At 41.5% G+C, this 24,404-nt stretch overlaps 1 pseudogene; it reads right to left on the bottom strand.

Annotated features, from left to right (window-relative positions):
* Positions 1-246: 246 nt before the first annotated feature.
* LOC138620592 (myosin-6-like) lies at positions 247-11,030 on the bottom strand (annotated as a pseudogene).
* Positions 11,031-24,404: the final 13,374 nt, after the last annotated feature.

The raw sequence follows: 24,404 nt of genomic DNA, 5'->3' as shown, positions 1-24,404 counted from the left end.
CACACGCCGCACTCCCTTAGGCTGCTCAGCGAGCCTCGACCACTTGCAGCCGTTTTTATTTAAAGTTTGCCGTGTTGGAGCTCATTCTCGGCTGAGCCGTCAGATCCGGCCGTGCTTTTTAGAAACGAGGTGCGAAAGGGTTTGTGGAAACATTAAGAGCAACTCTGTTTTCACTTTGTGGTTCAGTTTCTGTTTTCAGGAGGTTCTGCATGATTTTTAAACACAATCCACAACAGACAATGGCGGTGCATTCAAAAACTCATATATTCTTTATTCCACTCATGTTGCATGGAGAATAAGGAAAAAACTACAACACTACAGTTTAACTTGATTCATGAGGGCCCAGTGAAAGGCTTCACTCTTCATCACCTCACTCTTCATCACCTCACTCTTCATCGTGTGCTTTCTGTACAAAGAGAAAACATGGTGATCACATTTGTATTCTTGCAAAAGAATTAAAGCTGCATAGTCACCAACAATAACTGTGCTCTGTGTTTGCAGGATGACTGACTTTAGCTCCGGAGTCGCGGCTCTTTGCTCTCAGCTTGTTGACCTGGGACTCCGAGATGTCGGCCCTCTCTTCTGCTTCCTCCAGTTCGTGCTGTAACTTGCGCAACTTGCCAAGGTTTGCATTGGACTGTTCCTCCTAAAATTCAAGATTAGAGTTTGGAAAATTGTTAAAGTATGGCTATGACACACAAAAAACTTGTTTGGACGACATGAATTTGCAGTGATTGAGCTTACAGCCTCCTCTGCAGTCCTCTTGTAGGATTTAACTTTGAGCTGCAGTTTGTCCACCAGGTCCTGCAGACGGCTCAGATTCTTCTTGTCCTCCTCTGTCTGGTAGATTAGCACAGAGGACATTATTGCTTCTAGCTTTGTTGAATCTTTTGGTGAATATTAATCACAGAGGAACTGAACCCAGATAGTTTACCTGGTAGCTGAGCTCTTTGATGCGCCTCTCATACTTGCGGATACCTTTCACTGAGTCGCTGCTCCTCCTCTGCTCTATGTCCACCTCGTTTTCCAGCTCTCTCACCTTGAAAAGAAGACATGGATGCAGCTCTTGTAAGATTATAAAAAGTATACATTCCTGTATTGTGTACCAGTACTGTGAGGAACATTTACCCTGGCCTCCAGCTTCTGGACCTGCTTCTTGCCACCTTTCATGGCTATCTGCTCGGCTTCGTCCAGGCGATGCTGCAGGTCCTTGATGGTCTGCTCCATGTTTTTCTTCATGCGCTCCAGGTGGGCGCTGGTGTCCTGCTCCTTCTTCAGCTCCTCGGCCATCATGGCAGCATCAGTGATGGCCTTCTTCGCCTTCTCTTCAGCGTTTCTGCACTCCTGCACGGCCTCCTCCACCTCATTCTGGAGCTGAGCGGTGTCACCCTCCAGCTTCTTTTTCTGGTTCAGCAGGCTGGTGTTCTGTACGGAGGAGCAGGGAACTTTCAATGACTCTGATCCAGCAAAAAAAAAAACATACATACAGATACACAGATGTTATCGACATACCTGTGAGTGCAGCAGCTGAACTCGCTCGCTGACATCCAACAGCTCCTGCTCGGCCAGCTTACGACCTCTCTCAGTCTGCTCCACCAGAGACCTCAGCTCATCCAGTTCAGCCTGAATCAGGTTGTTACGTCTCTCCACAATGGCGATGTTCTCCTTCAGGTCCTCACATGCACGGACAGCGTCGTCCAGCTGCAGCTGTGAGTCCTGCCGAGGTAGAAATATACACATGTTGTGTTTCCACGCACTGATTTTAAGCTTCTCATCCAGAAAAGAAAGTTAAATAGGTTCTGTTGTCGTTTTTGTGTTTCACCTTCAGATGAGCATTGACTGTTTTGAGTTGCTTCTGAGCCTCTGCTGCCTGCCTGTTGGCCTGGCTCAGCTGGATCTCCATCTCGTTCAGATCTCCCTCCATCTTCTTCTTCAGTCTGAGGGCCTCGTTTCTGCTGCGAGTCTCAGCCTCCAGGGAGTTCTGCAGCGTATCCACCACCCTCTGGTTGTTGCGCTTGGACTGCTCCATCTCCTCGTCCTTCTCAGCCAGCTTGCGCTCGATTTCAGCCTTCACCTGGTTGAACTCCAGCTGAGCTCGAAGGATCTTACCCTCTTCATGCTCGAGGGAGCCCTGACAAAAACAATAATGGCTGTCTTTCTTTCATTGCATTAAGTATACAAGACTAAAGAAAGATAATTGTCAGCACAGTGATGCCTATAGAGACGGAAATATTCTAAATGTAATCACCTCTGCTTCCTCCAGAGCAGTTTGTATCTCTGCCTTTTCCTGCTCCAGCTGTTTGCGGATCTTCTCCAGCTCGTGGATGCTCTTTCCTCCCTCACCAAGTTGCTCAGTCAGGTCAGAAATTTCCTCTGTTTTATGCATATTCATTTATTTTACCGTTCACCGTATTCAGTGCATCTTAAAAGGCAGATCATGTTTAATTGACATCTTCCTACCTTGGAGGTTCTTGTTTTCTCGTTTCATGGTCTCCAGATGATCCAGAGATTCTTCATAAGAGTTCTTCAATTTGAAGAGTTCAGTGCTCTGAGAGCGAGCCTCTTTCTGGGCTCCTTCCAGCTCCGTCTGGGACTCCTCGTACTTCTGCTTCCACTCAGCAAGGACCTGGTCGAGTATTGGAAATGTCAGACTTGTTTAATCCGTTTACATTTTTTTTTTTTTTTTTCTAATTCTTTCTCATGTGATGTCACCTTGTCAAAGTTTCTTTGTTTCTTGTCCAGGGCTGCAGCGGCAGCGTTTGATCTCTCCACGTCCACCATGAGATCCTCGATCTCACCCTGCAGCCTGTGTTTGGTTTTCTCTAGCGAGGAGCATTTGGCATTAGAAGCTTCAACGGCTTCCTCGGCATCCTGCAAGCGTTGAGCTAGCTTTTTCCTAAAGGCAAATAATACCGTATCAAATCATAGCCTCATAGATACAAAGGGATTATCATGAGAAAATGTACCATCTCAAGATGGCTGAAAACTCCCTAAGTATTTAAAATGTTACAGAAATGTCTACTCGTGTAGTTGTAGTTTAGTGACTTCTTACTTTGCCTCTTCCAGTTCCTCAGTCCTCTGGATGGCATCAGTTTCATACTTGGTTCTCCACTGAGCCACCTCAGAGTTGGCCTTTGACATGCTGCGCTGCAGTTCAGCCTTGGCCTCCTGCTCCTCCTCATACTGCTCTCTGAGCAGGTCACAGTCGTGGCGAGAAGACTGCACTGCATGGGCGAGTGCATTCTTGGCCTTTGATAAAGTAACATGTCAGGTCATTTTGCAGGTAGACACTCAGCTCTGTGTTTTGAAAGCAGCAGTTCCTCTTGAAGAAGTACCTTGATCTCCTCCTCCAGTTGTCTCTTGAGGTCTTCAATCTGTTGAGTGTAGGACAGCTTTCCTCTGGTCAGCTGAGACACCAGGGAATCCTTCTCCTCCAGCTGCCTCACAAGCTCTCCTGTACAATAATGGTTTTGTGTTTTAGAGTGGGTTGTAGAGACAGACCCACTCCTCTCCATACTTTTCTTAACATAATGTTGTTGTAGCGGCATGAACTCATCTTCTGGGGTGTGTTTCTAACATAGCATGTATTATTAACAGTTGAAACTGCACTATATGAGGGTATCTTGTTACCATTTTCAGTTAGAAGCTTTGCTTTCTGCATGGTGAAGTCATTGATGGACCGCTGGCCCTCCTCTGCTTTCGTCCGGTATTCATTCATTTGATCCTCCAGAGAGTCCTGCATGTTTTCTCAAGATTGGACTGAAATTAATTAAAATGTGAAATCCAAACACGATTTCTGAATAGGATTATGTTGAACTAATAGTTTGGGAAATACATTTTTTGCTTGCCGAGATTGACAGTCTGCTCCATATTGGAGACCACATCGTCCAGTTCCAGTCTGAGCTCACTCTTCTCCTTTTCCAGTTTCTGCTTGACTCTCTGCAGGTTGTCAATCTGCTCTCCCAGGTCAGCGACACTGTCAGCTTGTTTCTTCCTGAGTGTTGCAGCGGTGGATTCATGCTGCAGAGTGGCCTCTTCAAGGTCTCTGCGGAGTTTCTGGAACTCGGCCTCCCTCTTCTTGTTCATCTCGATCTGGGCAGTTGTTGCTCCTCCAGCCTCCTCCAGTCTCTCGCTGATCTCCTCCAGCTCTCTGGCCAAGTCGGCTCTCTGCTTTTCCACCTTTGGCTCGAGCAGCTCGCTCTGCTTCAAGCTCTTCCTCCAGCTCCTCAATGCGGGCCTAGACCAAATTCACAGAACCTTTTTAGGTTAGGAATTCAAATTGTTTCTTAGAAAATATGATTTTATTAATTTCAAACCTTGTCCTGTTGTGTTGTTACCTGCAACTCCTTCAGTTTTTTCTGGAGCTGGGCACTCATTGCCTGTTCATCCTCAATTTTTCCATTGAGTTGATTGATTTCAAAATCTTTCCTGTGGATAAAAAAAAAGTCAAATGTACCAGCTTTTATATTTTAGAATATATTTATATTTTTACGAGTTCAATTGTCATATTACTTTTTCAGCCTCTCTTCAAGTTGCTGTTTGTCATTTTCGAGGTCCATGACACTCTCATGAGCTAACTTCAGGTCTCCTTCAAGCTTCCGCTTAGCTCTCTCAAGATCCATACGTACTTTCTTCTCTTGCTCTAAAGACCCTTCAAGCTGTGGTGGGTGGTTATTACAGCCTTTCAATTAATTGTATCAATGTTTTTTTATTACTTTTATGACATAGCAACACATATATTGATGGTATTCTTACATCATCCACTTGCTGCTCCAGCTTAGCCTTGGCCTTGGTCAGAGTGTTGACTTTGTCTTCTTCACTCTGCAGGTCATCCAGTGTTTGCTGATGAGCTTCCTGTAAGGCTTTCTTTTCCTTGGTCAGCTTAGCAATGATTTCATCCAGAGCAGCCATCTCCTCAGTCAGGTTCTTTACCTGTGGCAAGAACAATTATAAAATTTGACCCTGACAGGTCCATCTTGTAGCTGTACACCAGTTATCTGTAAGCATCATTCCTTTGATAGTACCTTGTTCTCAGTGGCATGTTTTTCTTTCTCCACTTTTGCTAGAGTCAACTCTAAATCATCAATGTCTTTCTTCAGCTCAGAGCACTCATCCTCCAACTTCCTTTTCTTAGCAGTCAGTTCAGCATTCATCTCCTCTTCATCCTCCAGTCTCTCTGTCAGTTCTTTGCTTTTGGCCTCCAGCTGAATCTTGCTTTTGATCAGCCCTCGCATCTTTCTTCAGCATCTGCAAGATTATCTTGCTCCTACATTAATTGGAGAGGCACAGCATTACACATTGACAGCGTTGGTTTGTCTTTAATAACTTCAGTTATTCCAATAATCTGATTTTAAACTTACAGCCTGAACTTGGAGCTGAAGGTCATTCTTCTCTTGGAGAAGAGAGACCATTTTTTCCTCCAGTTCCTTTCTTGCGAGCTTCAGATTTTGCATAAGCCTCTTTCAGCTTCAGGAATTCTTCCTTCATGTTGGCCATCTCCTTCTCAGTCTCAGCAGACTTCAGCAGAGGTTTGATCTTAAAGTACATCTTCATCCAGGGCCAATTCTTGACCCCCATGAAGGCACGGATGTTCCATTGGATCACAATAAGTGCATCACCAACCTGCGAGGAACAACAAGAGCTCAGGAGGCTTTAAGCAATGTGTGCCCGTCAAGGTTGGCTGCAGTGGCTCGACCATCAAGGTCGTACATCCCTACAAAGGGACCGGCCAACCTCAATGGACACACATCTGCACAGGAGAAATGGCATCAGGACTATCCCTGTTGCCACAAGGTGGTAACCCATTGGTTTGTGAATTGCCTTTCTGAAGCCTCGTGTCTGGTGTTTTGGATGTTGACATTTTGGTTTTGTTGGAGCCAGAAGTGACTATATTTGGACGAGCTGGGGAGGAGGGACAGGATCTGACTTAATCTGACTGACACGAGGACACAACGCCCGCCCACCTATAGCAGAAACCTGACTGGTGATTATAGAATATTTTTCAGGAGAAGCACCAGAACACTGATCAGGAGGGAATTTAGTGAATGACACCATAATTACTTGTGGAAAAAAATGCTCTGACTTGCTTGGACTTGCTTTACTTGCCTTTGTTTGAAGTCTCCATACTGGATCCTGTTGGGAAACCCCTTCCTGCAGATTCTGATGCCTTCCAGCACACCATTGCAGCGTAGCTGGTGCATGACCAGAGGGTTCTCCATCGCCCCAGGAGTCTTGGTCTCATTGGGGATGATGCAGCGTACAAAATGAGGGTGAGTTGACCTGAGGTTGGTCATCAGTTTATTCAGATTCTCCTGTAAATGTAAACGATAAATAATCAATAGGCTTTGTACTGTACTCCCAAACAAGGACATATCTCAAACATGAGGACCAGTTCAGACCAAAGATTCACAACAGGATGATTTAAAATTTCCACTTATTTTCAACTTTCAACAAACAGTATTTTACCCTGTGCAGTGCAGACACAGTTTGGAAGGAAGAACCTTTCTTCTTTGCTCCCTTTCCTCCCTTGCCTCCTCCATCTGTATGGAAGTTGTAGATATACGGAATAAAAAATGTTTTGGTTTTCTTACTTACTTGGACAATAATTCAAGTACAAAAATAATCAGTATGATAAAAGAGCTCTTACCTGCATCTGAGCCGGCATACCCAGCAAACAGCGTACACAGTAACTTCAGATTAGACTTCTGGTAGAGTCCAACAACAGTCTCATTCAGAGGATCCTTGTTCTTCACCAGCCAGTTGTTGATGTTATAATCAACAGTGCCAGCGTAGTGAACCAGGGAGAAATGGGCCTCTGGTTTTCCTTTGACAACTCTGGGCTTCTGAAAGTTGTTGGATTTGCCCAGGTGGTTATCATAGAGCTTGGCTTTAAAAGTGGCATCAGACGCTTTGGGGAACATGCACTCCTCTTCAAGGATGGACATGATGCCCATGGGCTATGAGGAAAATATAGTTGAGAAATGAAACAATTTAGCACAAGAAACTTATTAAATAAGCAGGTTTGAAAAGTCCAAAAAACTCACCTTTTCAATGAGGTCAATGCAGGCCTGCAGATCCATACCAAAGTCAATGAAAGTCCATTCAATGCCCTCTTTCTTGTACTCTTCCTGCTCCAGCACAAACATGTGGTGGTTGAAGAACTGCTGCAGTTTTTCATTGGTGAAGTTGATGCACATCTGCTCAAAGGTGTTGAACTGTGAGAACACTGATAGTTAATGCAAAAAAAACTCAGTTTTAAATATGTTTAAATATAATGCTTCATCCTTCATGTCAGATGTCCCCAAAATCTTAAACTCACATCAAAAATCTCAAACCCAGCAATGTCCAGCACACCAATAAAGTACTGGCGAGGCTGCTTGGTGTCCAGAGAGTGATTAATCCTCACCACCATCCACAGGAACATCTTCTCATACACTGACTTAGACAGAGCACCAATAGCATAATACACCTAAAAAATGCCATAAAAGCAGTGAGATTAACATTTGAAATCACTCTTATCACTTAGAAAGTTAGAATTCAGTGCAGTGCTCACTTTATTCAACCCACCTGCTGCACATTTTGTCCCTTGGTGACCCACTCGTTTCCTACTTTCACTCTTGGGTGACAGAGACCTTTGATGAGGTCAGCAGAGTTCAGGCCCATCAGATATGCCACTTTGTCGGTCTCTGAAAAAGGATGTCCCGTAGTACTAGCATTTATTTTGAGTCAAAGAGGCCAGAATGGGTGGTAGTTAGTTCTGTTCTTGTTTAAGATGGGACAATTAAGCAGTATTTACCCTCTGTGCCATCGGACTCTGCTTGTTCCTCCCTCTGCTTCTGTTTGAACTTCATGTTTCCAAAATGCATGATGGCACCAGTCATCTTGTAAATCCCATTCTTCTCCTCTTGGGTGAAGCCCAGGACATCAAAAGCTTCCTAACAACCACAGTCCGTGTTTCATTCAGGACTCACCGAGCAGCTCTGGCATCTTCTGAGACAGAATCTGGTAGAAGATGTGGTAATCTCTCTCAGCCTTGAGCTGATAGGTGACACGAGACTTCTCCAGCAGATCTGAAGAAATATTACAGTGTTAGTATTCAGCTACATAGAGAATATATCTGCAGGATTTATTGTGCACCAGGCTGCATGCTTAGCATTGTTGCCTCACAGCAAGAAGGTTCAGGGTTCGAACCTCAACTGGGGCAGGGGCTTTCTGTGCATGCTAGGTTTATTGGTGATTCTAAATTGCCTGTAGGTGTGAATGTGAGCGTGCGTATCAGTTTCTGTGTTGGCCCTGTGATAGGCTGGCGACCTGTCCAGGCTGCAACCTCCCCCAAGGGCAGCTGGGATAGGCTCCAGCTCCCAGTGACCCTGTTCAGGATAAAGCGGGTACACGTGATGGATGAAATGGATTATTGTGCACCTCATCCTGCTGCCTCTTACAGTCTTGTTAAAACATTGAAACACGGTATCATGCAGGTCTTGTTACTGTTAGAAATCATAAATAAGTCAAGCTAATTAGTTTTACCAGGGTATTATTTACATCAGAGATTCCCAAACTTTTCAGACCACTTTGTAAAAAACTAAATTTTCCAAATTCCACCTCCCATTGCAGATAGTAGCAAATGTTTTCATAAAATAATCAAAAATAATTTAACTAATAAACATAAGTTACCTGTTTCAAAATCAATAAATAAATTACAGCTCTCAATGAAAAAAACTCTAAATCAGCAGAGGGAGGTTGGTAGAAGAGCTGTCTGCTGTTCTTCTTTGTTTCTGAGGGTAAATTCTAGATTGAGGTAGGTTGGTTGGTAACGTCTTGTCACTCTCTTGTGGCGTCACTCGGCAGCTTAACACCGACTCCTCTTTGGCATTGAAAGGTTTGTCTGACCTGTCGGGTCTGGTGTTGTCACTTTCCTCTCGACTGTTTTTTGGACCTTGTAGCCAATTTTTAAATTCCACACATTCATAAAAAAAATCTATGACTGAGGAGTCCGAATCCAACGGCATCAAGGTAAAATTACTGTTTTAATGAGATGTGTTTATGTAAAGACTGTTGTCTGTGATAAAATTAATTTAAATGACCATTTTTGCACAGCTGGATTGCACTTGTTAGGCCTTTCAGTAAGACTGTTGTGTACCACAGAGTGGGGCCTCACATAGAACCAGCAGTACCATAGTTTGGGAATCACTGATCCAGAGGATGACAAGATGATGTGATAACAACCACCGTCTACTTACATGTCTCAATGTCAGCAGAGGCCAACTTTCCATTAACCCAAAAGTGGATTCGAATAAATTTACCCTGCGAGAGACAGTTACTTTTAAAATAGTTACGAAGAAATCGAGGTTTTGGTGTTTACCCTAAACCTCACTGATGATATTTTGTCATGTGGAAACTCACAAATCTGGATGAGTTGTCGTTTCTGATGGTCTTGGCATTTCCAAAAGCCTCCAAAGCAGGATTGGCCTGGATGATTTGATCCTCCAGGGTACCCTGTGGACGTCAGCGGAGGAACTTTTAGTCACTAAAACTGACTTTATTATTCTTATTATAACATTTGAAATCAGACCGACCTTTTTCTCATCCTTTGCATCCTTCTTGCCAGCCACAGCGGCGATGCTGGCAAAGTATTGGATAACTCTCTTGGTGTTCACAGTCTTTCCTGCACCAGATTCTCCTCTGGGAATGAAAAAGATTATACATGTGACCTGAACATGTAAAAGACCCTGAAAAGAACATAAAGAACTCTTCAGGAATAACTTACGTGATGAGGATTGACTGATTTTCCCTGTCTGCAACAAATAAGCACAATGTTTTCTTTAAATGTCTGGATGATTTTGGAGACATCATGACAGAGTGCTGCATCAGAGGTGAACGTACCCGCCAGCATGTACTGGTAGGCGTTATCAGAGATGGAGTAGATGTGAGGAGGAGCTTCAGTCCTCTTCTTTCCCCTGTAGGCGTTGACCACCGACTGATCGTAGACCGGCAGCCACTTGTAGGGGTTGACAGTCACACAGAACAGCCCAGAGTAGGTCTGTGGACAAACAGGTCTCGGTGATTGGACTGAAGGTTTCATGCTGAGCAAGTTTGTGGTCATTACTCACGTAGATCATCCATGCTGCGTAACGCTCTTTGAGGTTGAACAGCACGGCAGGCTCATGGAGGAAGGTGAACATCGCCATGTCCTCGATTTTATCGAACTTTGGTGGGTTCTGGGGATGGATGTCTATCTCCTTGTGGGTTGTAGTCTGCAAGGATTTACCAGTTTAAATTGTTTTAGAGTCATCAATGGTGCATCATCTTCTTTAACTGCTGAGTCAGCAGCCACTTCCATGACCATTAGTCAGTGTAAATATCTGATGCACTCACCTTTCCAAACTCAGTTTCAACGGTGACTTTATCACCGTCTCTGCTGCTTATTGTGGCCTTAACGTACTCCACCTCGGGGTCGGGCACAAAACAGTTCCTCTTCATGTCGAATGGTCGGGTTTGAGCCTCCAGACGCTCCTTATCTGACTTCCTCAGAAACGAAGCTGCGGTCCCAAACTCCGCCATGATGCTTTCACTCGACATCTTGAAAGCTGCAGTGTAGTTCAAAAGCCTTTTGATTACGTGGTCTTAGACAACTTACATCAGGAAATACAGAGTCTTTATTGCCAGGAGAACAGTAATTGAAAGTATCTGTGAACTATTATAACCAGCATTTACAAGGCAAAGCATGTTACCTATTTCTAAAGTTAAAATATTTCAAACCACAAGAAGGTAAAGTAAACATTGTGACGAGTCAATTTTATTGACTTTGTTTTGAAACAGAAACAGGATGGAGGTATTTACCTGTTTTCTCTTCCTCTCCCCCTTTGATAGATTTGGTCTGTTGGCTTTCTATAAGACAATGGTAGCTTTACATTTTCAATATATGATGTGATAGTTTAATTGTCATAAAAATGTGTCTCTGCTTACCAGATGATGTCTTCCTGTCTTCCTGTCCTTACTCCTCTTTGGGAACTCCTCCTTTTATACACACAGGAGGCAGAGCATCGACACACAGCCGCCCTAAAAGGACGGAGCAAGAACACAAAGGATCAAAAGAGGAACATCTGTATTTGGAGCTAAAGGTGTGGACAAGTATAACAGTCGTGTAACCATTGGTTGCTGAAATTTAAGCTCATTAGCTGGTCCTAAATCAGTATCTATTTTAGTTCTGTCCTTCCGGTGACAGAAAAGCCAGCAAATCATAAAAATATAAAGAATATTTCAGCTGATATATGAACATATAGCTGTTGATTTTATTATAGTAAACCAATTTCAAACAAATTTTATTGTCAGAAATGTGAATATGGATCTTTTCTTGTTTTGTAAATCAGGGAAAATCATATTTGTTGTTGCAATATTAATAATATAAAAGTCTGATCTCTTTTAATCCTTTTCTTAAATCCTTTTTTTTAGCTGAAGAAACTGTCACTAATACAATAAACATTGTCTGTGTGTCTATTGTTTGTCTTCCATTATCCTGGAGGACAAAGATAAACCTGTGAATTTCTGACTTGGATTCCTTCTCATATTCTTTCTCTGCCTCCCACAGGACCTCAGCTGACCCTCCTCTGCCTACAATAAAAGATCAGGCGTGACAGCTGCCTGCTTTGGGAGGTTTCAGCTCCCATATTGTAAATAAATACATTCAGCTCAGACAGGACACTTATCACTTTCCCCATGTACATACTATTCACGACAACAGAGTCAGTGCCAGTAATGACTGTCACGTTAACAGAGGACATCCTTAAATCATGTGTTTATTGAGGGGACCTCTTGAAGACCTCCTCAAGAAGCACACGAGCCCTTTTGACATTAACAACTTCACACTTCCAGGTTCACTGTGACCTTGTAAGTCTCACCAGTTGGTTGTCTGCGCCCTCCTCTCCTCAGCATATCGAGGGCGGCGCCGAGGCTTTCATTCCCAGCTGTCTTGTGTCCCTCTTCAGTCAACACTTACGATGGTGTGTCACGAGCCTTCATTTGTGCAGCAGCAGCAGCCCTGGTGGACTGTTCAAGCCAGTGAAAGAACATGTCTATAAAGGGAACAAACATAATTAATTTTGTATTGTACTGTAGATTAAATATCCCTATTAACAGTTTAAAAAGTTTGATAAAGTCATTTCTAACATAAAAAAAATTTCCCTCACAATAACTCAGCTACAACACTTGAAAATCATTAGTACAATGATTTTTAATGACAATAAATAAAAAGATTTAAAGAGAAGTCAGACCGCTGATGTTAGGTGGGGGCTCAGAAATACAATGTTAAGAAAACTAAAGCCACAATCTGCAGATTAAGTTGATTCATTTGTTCTATTTTGGTTGAATTAAGCAACTATAGATCTGTGTTTTGCTCTCAGTTGCAAAACTGAAGAGTTTTCAAATTCCCTATCTTGTTGATTTGCACCTGCGACTGACTTCCTTTCCATGGCAACAGAGGCTGAGGCTCATTGGTATTGTAGTATTTTGAGTATTTGCACTACTCCAAATTGACAGGCAAAATATGAGGTCGAAAAATGGTGGTCACAAATATATCAAGGTAATATAATAATGTAATAGTCATTACGCAAGTGGTAAAATGACCTATATTTTAAAAAAATGTGTGCGCTCTAGTGGTCGTAGTAATTATAACGAGAGCAGTCACAGTCACATTATCGATTGTCATTTTTGTGTGAGGACATGTTGGTCCTGTAGAGGGCGGTAAAAACACTCATTTATGTCATGATGGTAGTCAGTGGACATCGACTTATATTTCTGTTTACTAATGAACTAATAATAATATTTAAGCACTTCATCATATTTATAAATGAATACTTTATATCAATTATATAATAATACTAGAACACATTATATGGCAAGGGTCTACATCACTCCTCTGTGTGTCAACAACAGTCAGACAAAAGGTTCCCCAGCACAATGTCTTGAAAACAAAGCAGACTGAAAGGTGTTTATGGCTCACTGTTGCCTTCCTTTTGTCCTTGAGGTCCGAGATTACCACATGACTTTTTATAAGGCCACTATGAATGCCACCGGCCCACTGAGACAGACTGCAAATGCATAGATGGGAAATTTAGACTTAGGTTAGGTTAGGTTAGGTAGTTACTTTATTAATCCCGAGGGGAAATTTTTTTCCCTACAGCAGCATACAGGAAGCAATAAGATAATATAGAATAATAGAAAGCAATAAAATAGCAGTAAAATGGCAGTAAAAATATAAAATGCACAGTATATACAGTACAGTATATATCTATATATATTATATACAAACAACCAAGAACACAGACAACAGTGTTATTGTTATACACTTGAGCATAAGTGTAGTGCTGCCGGAGTGCAACAAAACAACGTTCATTTATATATTTTAAATGCTTGAAGATCCAATCATCTCTTAAGCATATGTGGTGCAAGAAAGCTAATAAAAACAAATAGCATGGTCAAAGTTATCATATTGATATTTAAGGTTGGTTGATTCATGATGTCAAGTTGAAGCCTCGTTTTGATCCACTTCCGTTTGCCCTGTTAAAGTTACTGCATTACGCGATAATACAAACTCATCACTTCCTTAATCCATTTCAAATTTAAACCCCTTTTAGCATTTCAATAGACAGAAACCTTTCATTTCTTAAGGCTTTTCTTGAGAAACATTTGTGAACCTGTTGTGATTGAAATCAAACAATCACGCTTCAGATGAGTAACCCGGACCAAACATTAAAAATAGAAGGATTACATTGATGACGTTAGTAAATTTAAGTGTTGGAAATATAATGAATGATAAAAATGGTACGGTCATCAACTTTTTTTGAGTGTTTGAGTTCAAGCCTTGTCACGGGTGCAGCTGTTGCTCAGCGAGGCCAGCTCACCACCTATATATTGGCACTAACCGCTACTTCACACTGTAACTCCACACTCCTTCTTGTTTGCCTGGCATTGTTTCCTTCTATTTACCCTTGAGTACAAAGATAAACCTGTGAAATAGCTTTGGGATTCTCCTGTTGAGCTTAAGTGAGAGACAGCGCTACGCCGTCATATGTCCCTCTCAGCAGTGACGACCTTTCTGCTTGTGTGCGTGTTTAATATTAAAAAATTTAGAAAAAAAAAAGCTTTGTGTCCGGGTCTTGATTTGATTTTCCTGTCACACAACTAAAATCCTAAAGGCAAGCTAACATGGTATTTGTAACCTCAGATCTTCATCTTCATCATCATGATTTATTGTCTATGTAATAAATAATAATCAGGGAGTTAAAATGATCATTTAAATTGTTGTGTATTAGATCAACTTCTGGTGACCACTGTGTATCATACAGACAAGTATGATTCTATTTAGGAGGAAATAATTTGAATTCACAAGTGTCTGCAGTCATCACGAAGATCAAAAGAGCTATTTCTGCACCATGCGAAGTGTGAAGCTGTCTACAAAGTGATAATTCGTCTCAGACATAGCTGGGGAAAGAATCGTCTCCTCCAAGACCTCTGCACTGTATAACAAGAGCCTTTCAACACCTGACGGCTCCAAGCGCCGGGTCCTAACCTCCAGTCGTCTTATTAGCCTTCACTTAACTCTCCCTGTCTGCAGTCTCACTCTCAGCTGTCCAGCACTTCTGCTCGAGGCATGTTCTCCTGACATGTTCTTCACGTCAGTCACACGTGTCTGTTCCTCTACAACAGCTTCTGTTGTCCCTGGAAATGCAGCTGCGTTATGACATGCAGATGTTCAGGTTAATCAAGGTGGGGAGCTGAAGGGTGGAGGTGGACACGGGGACTCGGGCAGGTGAACTGGAGTTGTTCAGGCAGGAAAGACGTCGCCTTGATGAAACTATATTTGACTAATTTACTGAAAATAATTGTTTAATGTGACGTCAGGATATACGGTATGATTACACATAAACCAACCCAGTTAAGCTTGTACTGTGTTTGTAGGGTAAGAAATGTTGCCCTTATGGCAAATTCAAAATAAAAACTATTAAGCTTAAAGCACTATTTACAATGTGACAATGGGCTGCTGTGTGTTAATTGCAGAGTTAAGGGGATTTTTTTTTTTTTATGAACATACATTGAAAGGAATAATAGGTCTACTCGTGAGAAAACATACATAAAATGCAGGCTACCCTCAAAATAAAGAAAATAAACGTTGATAACAACAACCACCAATAATGTTATTGACTTGCTAAGAAGACAAAGATCTGATAGCGAGCACTCATAAAGTAAACATCACACAACAGATCTGTACTATCTGCTCTACAAGATAAACTTACAGAATATCTAGATGTTAAAAGCTTCGACTATTTAAATAGTATTCGGTGGCAAAACAAGGCCATCAGATAATCAAATCAACCGGTAATATATTGTGACTAGCTGATGTGTATTCAGGCCCACAGTATGGTGGCATCCTGTGCATAGTTTACTTTCTTGTTATTCTGTTCTCTAACCTTATATTTTGTATTTTTTATGGTTTTAACCATTTAAGAATTCAAGTTTTGCCTTTTTGGGGGGGAACAGACGATGGGAGGGAGACAGCAGATCAACAGTAATTGCCACACAGAAGTGGTATACAACATCTGACAGCTAGAAATCTGAAGATAAAAATTGAGATGCAGCTCAGCACAGAGTGTCAAGGGATTTATCTTCCTTCCCAGCAAGTTAGCATTACCAGGTTTGTACCTGAATGCCTCTCGTTTCATACGATACCACTATTTTGTCCCAATTTCAAAACTGAGCTGCGACAGTCACTGAAAGACGCGGGTCTCTAAGGGTTTATGTCTTTTTAGGCCTTATGAAAATCCCTTTAAAATGCAGTTATGTATGAAATGTGCAATACAGATCAACTTCGCCTGGTTATTGATAACTTCATCCTCTCCTTGTTGAACTTGGGTTCTGTTAGCTTCCTCCTCTCCTCCAGCTTGATAAACGTTAGCTTCCTGCTCTCTCATGGGCAAAAAGTACACTCAGGTATTTGTCTTTCATTGTGTCGGCTAAAAGTGTTGCGTTCACTTGTTCAATCTGATCCACAAAGTTTTGCTCTTTTTTGATGAAGAAATAAGAAATGCGTTTTTGCATTACTGTTTTCTTGCTGTTGCGTCTGTTTGCGGTCATGTCATGTGAGACCTTTGACCCATCTGTCTTAAAGTGATCTGAGATCTACTATGAACAAAATGTCACAGGATTAACATAACCAACAAATATTAAACAAAACTGCCGCAGTATACTGTGCATCTATACTTCAGAGGGCCTTTGTTAAAGGTTGTGTATAATTTAAAATTTCCCCTAGGGGATTAATAAAGTGTATAAAATCTAAATCTAAAATAAATCTAAAGGTTGTGTATAATTTAAGGGGATCTATGGGCAGAGATGGAATATAATTTTCCCATTCGTGCTTTTATCGTACAATGTGTATAAACACCTGAACCTAAGAATTGTGTTTTTGTCACCTTAAAATGAGCTTTTAAAATCTATTTGGGGATTATTTTCTCTACCAAGAAGCGTGCTATGTTGCTACAGTAGCCCAGAAGGGACAAACCAAACACTGTTTCTGAAGAGGGCCTTTTGCGAGTTTACTTGCCACTAGTGATGTTACGAGATGCGCCGACGCTTCGAAGCGTGTGTCGAGTAACGGAGGGGGCGTTTCCTCGAAGCGCGTGTCGAGGCTTGCTTCATTTAGGGGAGGAGCCAAAAATGATGACGTCCGAAGCCTCGCTGCCCGGCTGTACCACGTGACTGCTTCGGGAAGTGGTTCAGATTTTGCCGGGAGGTTTGACAGCAATATAAACCCCTCAGGCTCCGTTCAAAATGTGGGTTGTTGGTGGAGAGTTGCGGTCAGTTGAGAGTTTGGATAGTTTGGATAGCGTTTATTTAATTTGGAGAGTTTAGAGAGAGAGAGATAGTTTGGAGAAGTTAGAGAGAGAGAGAGAGATAGTTTGGAGATGTAGGAGAGTGAGGAGAGAAGGAGGTGATAAGATGGAGCCAGCTGGGAAGAGGAGGATTTCCCCTGTGTGGGAACACTTTGATTTAATAACTCCTAATAAGCTAAATCTAACTCTATTTCAGACACATTAGGGTTGCTTATCAAGAACTGTATTTTTCACAGTTTCTTATTTTATTCAAAGGTCAGGTGTTTATTGTGCTCCAAGGAGTTGGGGTACAATAACAACACCTCATCCATGCTGAGGCATTACCGTGCCTTGCATGAGAATAAGGAGGAAATTGCAGCTTCACCCAGCCAAGGTAAGTCATTACAATATTACAAATGCACCATCACCATTTTTCCCTGTTCACTTTTGTTTATTGTGCAAATAAAGACAGGTAACAGACACTGTATTTATTCTCTTTTAACCAGAAAACAAGAGCTGGATGAAGCCCTCGTCTCCATGATAGTGAAGGACACACAGCCCTTCAGTATTGTGGATGATGTTGGATTCAGGGCATTTGTGTCCAAACTGGATCCTAATTATGTTCTCCCTACAAGGCAGGTATGTATGGGTGCATGCATGAAACAAATGAGTACTTTATTGTGTCTCACAGTTCAGCACTATATATTTTTTCCTTTAGGCTCTGAAGGCCACGGTGGAGGCCAAGTATGAGTCAGCTAAGGAGAAGGAGAAGGCTAAAGTGGAAAAGGTGGCTGCTGTTAGCCTTACTTCTGACATGTGGACATCCACAAAACCAAAAACTGTTGAGAAACTGTTATTTCTGAATAAAAATGAATAAAATGTCCCCTGTCCTGTACATCATTGTCCAAGTTACACAAGCATATTCAGTCCCCTCTTCCTAGTTCCACAAGCACTTCCACTGTCCTCTGCCTGCTTAAGCCCATGCCATTTTCCTAAAGTGACAGAAAAACATTATTACACAACCTGCCATATCATATGATACTACCATTTTGGGAAAATTTACACACACAGAATACATTCAAAAAATATTTTATTATGCACATATGTGATCATTTATGTACAGAAATTATTTGGTCATACATTTTTGTAATTCATAGTCATTCCCAACAGCCATAACAGACACAAAAATCCAATGCATCACATGATGTGGTTCAGATACAGCTGCCTGTGATTATACACTTGGCCAGTAGGTTGTTTCGTGTGCACATGAAGCTTCGAGTAATGAACCCTTTCTCGAACCAATTGGCGGAAGTGGTTCGATGCCTCATGAGGCTTCATCTCACCATCACTACTTGCCACCATAGATTCTGCAGTCTGCAACCTCACCACTAGATGCCACTAAATCAGACATCCTGCTCCTTTAAACAACATTAAAGCCATGCTAGTTTCTGAGTGAGGCTGCACATCTGAACCCGGAAGTGCTTTGATTAAGACACCGACGTTATCACGCCAACATGCCCACAGGGTCAACAAACATGCTAATGTTTAACTAATGCTCATCATGTTCATTACTTCAGCAAGTTAGCATGCCAGCTAACATTTGGTAATTAGTGCTCAAACTACAAACATGTTAATTTGGTATATTTTAACCATTTTACTCGCTCATTTGGATAAAACTCAGGCCGTGAAAGCTGTCGAATACAATGTGCTTCAGGGAAAGTGTGCAGCCTCTCTACAAGGCGTTAATGTGGTCCTACTTGGCTGGAGAAAGCATGACGACCATATTGCAGTCCTCGCAACTCAGCTTTCACACCTCATGTTTAGAGGGCCACTCTAACCTTGAGGGCATTGTTGTGCTACCAGGGTGGAACATACCAATCTGAGTTAAGATTCTCGTTCTCAGCTGTCGCCGCAGCGTCTCTTGTGCTGTGGTCCTATTGTCAACCGAGACAGACCGCACTCGGCACGTGGCCAGGTGACCCGGACAAAAACTTCTGCCCACCTGTCGCTGCACTGAGAAAGAAGGGAATCTGAAAATAAGTTGGACAGAGAGAAAATACATATTGTGTGAAGCTTACTTTAACTTCCGTCACACTTCCTGTGTTTTTTTTTTTTTTTTAAAGAACACAAGATTTAGGTAATGCTTGAGATCGTAGTCCACAATTAAAGTGTCAATATTTTGTACAGACACTAATGACATAAATTCTAGGGACCTACAGTGAATTGCAGGGAATTAAGGGTAACACGATAATAAAACATAAATGCCACACAAAATACTGTGAAGTATACAAAATGTATAATATATAAAATGAAGGATTTGTTTGAGGGATGTTGGGGTGGGAACGATGGATGTGTGTGATTTTGCTCTGTCTGATGTGGAGGATCCTTGCCAGCAGCACTTCAGCCTGTTCAGCAGGCACAAGAGCCCATATTTCACTGAAGAGCTCTGTCATGGACCTTTACCCCATATTCAGGAAATCAGAGGAGTCTCATTGTATGTCAGGCTTAAACAATAGAGTTTCCTTGACAAATCCCCCCTTTTTTTATCCCCCCTTTTTGTTGATGTGAAATCAACACCTTACTCAGAAGTGAACTTCATAATGATCACATTCACCATTACAATCAATACATTTGATATAGTAAATAATAGATAATAATACAATTATTTTCTTTTCAAAGTTCAAGATTCATTACATCCCATCAGTCAATCAATCATCAAATCCTTCCACATCATCAAGGAACCTGTAGTTTTTGTTCCCCTGGAGCCGAGACATGTCCTCTCACCAAAATACAATGCAACACAAGAGGCGTGCCAGGTTTGAGTAAAGCGGGCATGCGTAGGTCCAGCGGGTAGCCATGGACCAAAAATCTCCCTCCGTGATGTAGCTTCGGAGCAGAGTAAAAAGACCCATGACTGGCCAATTAAACCTATAAATATGACCAATACTGTCAGAAAGTAGAGAAATAAAGTCACAGTCATAACATCTGTTTGAAGACTATTTGAAGATACCCACTCTACCCAACTTCCAGACCTAAGGTGTTTCATCTGGACCTCATTGCCAGAGGTGTTAACAGTGAATAGAGGAGCCTGTATGTTGTACTTGGTCCCAAGCATGACTGAATGGATTTTGGGGGTCAAAGGTCAGGCGTTCTGTAATCTCACATCTGTTTCAATCTTGCAAACACAATATCTCAGGAACACCTGAGGGACCACCATTTCACACATTGTAATAGGATGAAATGGTAAAGTGATGACAGTTTTCTACCCAAAAGGTCAAAGGTCAACTTCACTGTAACATCATAATGCCCCGCAAAAAAAACACTTTTCTGGCCATAACTCAGAAACAGAAAGGAAGATTGTGACCATAATTTAAATTTGGTGAGATACTGAATCGGTGACACTAATGTTCACCTTGAACCTGTGCTGATTGTAAAGATCTTCTATGGGTTTGAAGAAGTGTGAAACATCTATGTCTTAGAATTTGTAGCTTCTTTGCAGCAACATATTTGAAAGATTGTCTACTGTCAATCAGATTTTTTTTTTGGCCAAGCATCTGAATTTCTTTAAAGTCTTTACTTTGAATTATGAGTCTGGACAGATATGGATATTAACAAAATCAACATGAACAGCGTGTACAAATATTGCCTTTCGTTTCCCTTAATAGGAGAATTTTTCATCAAAGTATGTTGAGAAAACTTTGATATGTGTGACAGTCAGACAAAAGGAATGAATTTCTTACGTCATTGGCAGCCTCCAACTGTTTTTGACTTTCTTCAAAAACTTTGTCTTTACTGTGTGTTCAAACTCAGCCCGGCAGCGTTTCATCAGCAGAGTTTGAAAGCTGACAGAAGCTGTTGTTTTAGCTGTGGTTTGGACTTGGACCTGAAAAGGAGGAAACCATAGAGAAGCTTTGTTAAGACAAATTCAACTCACATTCATTTGTAAACATGGTGATATATGGCATATAGAAAGAAATCCTCATTAGAAAAAAAAATGGAAAAGAGGAATGCAATGAACGTTGATTAATATGTACTGCTTTACTTCTTGTGTCTCAAAATAAACTCATAATTGGACCAAATGAGGTCATAAAGTGCAAAAACGTGGCCACAAATTAGAAAGGAAAGTTAATTAATTAGAAAAAGACTCAAATGTGATCATAGTCACAGATCAATAACATAGTTTCATAAGACAGCGGCACATGTTGGCACAGAGTACAGATGGTCTCAACGTGGCCCTCTCAAAGATCAGGCTGATAACTTCCTTTAACATGTCTTCTGTCTACAGCGGCAGCTCTTTCAGCTGTGCCATCAAATCCTGAAATATTTCAGGAGTCAGTCTGTTTATGATGGTTTTAACACAACTGATGAGCTCCGCTGGCTTGACCAGGTCCTTCTGTGTTTCAGATTCTTCAGAGGAGGCTTTACTTTTGTACTCCCTCAGTTTGTACTCTGTCTTCACGGTCTGGTTAGATAAATATCTGGTGTCGCCTGCTTGCCGCTTTTTAAAAGCAGAATTAACAAAAATGAGAGGTCCAGTTAGTACGAATCCACAGGTTTTCCTCCTCAGGTTAGATGAGTTTGAAGCGGCCGAAGGCTCCATCTCCCTGAGCCTGCTGTGGATACTTCTCTGGTCTGTTGCTGATGGAAACAGCAAGAAGGTCACCTTCTTCATGTTCGTTGGGTTTGTTCTGTTCATGTCTGACAAGTTGTCGGTAGAATTATCACATTATCAGAATTATTACTTGGCGTTTTTTTAACACAAGAAATTGTGCAGGACTGAACCCTCAGTGTACGGATGAAGACACTTCCATCAGCTTGTATTCACCCTTAAAGGAAAGAGTTTTCCATATTTCTGTAACCATTATAATTGTGTTTATGCTTTCAGAATTTGCTGTTAATGTAAAATCATCACAAAAAGAAAAGTCTGATACTGCTGTGGTGTTATTATATCATATTATATACTATCAATTATAATAATAAAGGCTCCTGAATGCTCTTGTCAGCAGTGAAGTTACTGATTGTTGTGTGATGTTAGTTTGTTACCTGTTGTAACATCTCCATCTTGTGGTGACGAACATATCACAAGTCTACAGTCTGAAAACAGGAGCTGAAAGAGAAACAGAGATTTCCTGATTAAAAAAATCCTAACATATAAACAACTACTCAATAAATCAGCAAGAAAGAGGACAAATACAGTATTGATTCTGCATGATCTATTTTAGTTATATAGTATTTTATTTTACTTAATTTTAGTGTCATGATTAAAACTATACATTCAGATGATAGTATTATGATCATCCGTAATTAAAATAAGTGTTTTATAGTTTGTAGAAAAGGTTAAACTGTCTTTACACGCCCTGCACAACATGTCAGGAACATTTCTGAAATGTTTTTTTATACCTTCCGATCTTCATCTTCAGCTCTGGCTGTGTAAATCTGGTTTTAACGTCCACCTCGGGGGTCAGCCACTAACCACCACCTCTTCATGACAAAGGCACGGGTGTCGTCTTCCAAAACTCCTCCAAGCTCCATCATGCTCTTCATGAAACCTGTGCAGTAAAATTATTATTGGCTTCACACACACTTTACACAAAACAAGACTTACTCATCTAAATGAGCCCTGAAACCAATTCCGTCCATTAGTGCTGCCATTTAAACTATTATGTAAAGCAGTCGGTGCCATCTCACCATCAGTGGCCTCCTTTTAGTGAGATTAGTTTTATATGTGCTGTGAACTGTACAGAAGAAATCATTTAGAAAAATCCCCCACACCTCATTAATATTTACAGTGAGACCAAGAAAATGAAGGAGAGCATCTCCTCCACAGGCTGTGTGCTAACATGCAGTGTCCCGGGTGTCCAGACTGTGTGAAGGAGGGAGTCCAACCCAGCAAGGCAGAGAAATGAATTATGCAGAGTTTCCAGCAGGTGATCTGGATATTTAAGTGGGAGGTGTTCACTTCATAACAATTTGTTCCCCCAATAAGAAGCTGGTGTGATGACATCAGGTCAGCAATTTATTGTTCAACCCTCCACCTCCCATTATTTTTCCGTGGCGTTTAACGAACAAGCTGTTGTTGGCTTCTAATTAACCTTTTTCATTTGTTAGCTTCAAACCAAATGGGAAACATTTTTGTTAAAATCGAAAATCATGCAAGCTCCACATCCAACTGTCTCCTGCTGACGAAGGTAAAATCACAACGGTCCACTGTCACAAGAGTAATCTATTTAGTCGGCTGCCCCTTCTCTTCAACATTCAGAATCAGGATAAACCTGTGAAATCATTAGAGGCCTGAAGACAAGCAGACAAACTTCTACAGGGTACCGTCCAGAGTATTCTCACCAGCGCCATCACAGACTGAAACAGATCCATCTGTTACTCAGTCGCTTACGGGGGTCTTAGAGGTTTAACTAAGTGCTGAGTGACCTTTCTGAAAGGTTAAGATGGCTGTCAGGCTTTGACAGCACAAGGAAACATGTCGCAGGTGCTAATTGTGATGAATGTAAAAGGATTTCTTTGTGGGATCTTAACATGCCACCTGAGAAGCTCTTTGAATGTCACGAATTCACACCTCGGGTTTAGCTTTGACCTCGATGGACGTGAGATCCCCTCCCAACAATGTCTGAGGTCCAGGTCTCAGCTGTCCGTTTGCCTCTCAGCAGTCAGTCTTGTGCATGAGTGGAGATAAGGCTGCTGTTGAAGTGGAAAGGAGAACGTTGCTGATACGTTACATTTATTTTTCTTAATAAATTTAAATGTTCTTATATGACACACTATAGCATCCTAAAATGCGGTACATAGTAATACATATGGGATCCTTCTGGGAACCCAGTCAGATGTTTCCATGGGTGAGTTAAAACATTGTGAGAGGAGCTAGCAAGAGGAGCTGCATGATGCCAACCAGCACCTCTAATGATTATCATGTTATATTGACTTTCGACATTGAATATTTAAAATAGCCATTTCCCATTTTATCAAGCGGTTGCTTGGCAACCAGACTACACTCGAGAAAATGATCACATCTGGCCAAGAAATAGTCCTGCACATGAAAACCCAATTCAACTCTGAATTTTTGTTTTCACACTTTATTTTTTTTGGACAGATTAAACTCAAGGGATGACAACATATTATTTTGTGTTGGTAGGCAGATTTTGCTGTCACTGAATAGAGCTGAGCTTGCTGTTACAAGTAGAGAATGAGTCAGAAAACTGACAGTGATGTCCGTTTCTCAGTTACATGTTTATAAAATATGTATATAAACTACTGGTCATACCAGACCATTCAAGGCTGCAGCAGCACAACTCAAGGAACAGGGCTCTTTTCTCCCATCTTTCCACATCAGGTTCTCATATCATATCTCGATCACAATGGTCCTCAATAAACTGCATTACCCAGGAGGTAGGCTAGAGACGTTCACCTGTTCCTGTACTTACCAGCCTGTTTTTCTCTGTTGGTGACTAGTCTTTATAGAGTTAAATAAAAGTTACAATAATGTTGACTTGGCTCCTAAAGGGCACAAAGACAACACAACCAGTCAGACGA

Source organism: Brachyistius frenatus, unplaced genomic scaffold, assembly GCF_029030835.1.
Source record: "Brachyistius frenatus isolate BFR_SWC_R1_liver_20210118 unplaced genomic scaffold, ASM2903083v1 Contig_25, whole genome shotgun sequence".
NCBI lineage: Eukaryota > Metazoa > Chordata > Actinopteri > Embiotocidae > Brachyistius > Brachyistius frenatus.
This window is presented reverse-complemented; position numbering and strand designations above follow the sequence as displayed.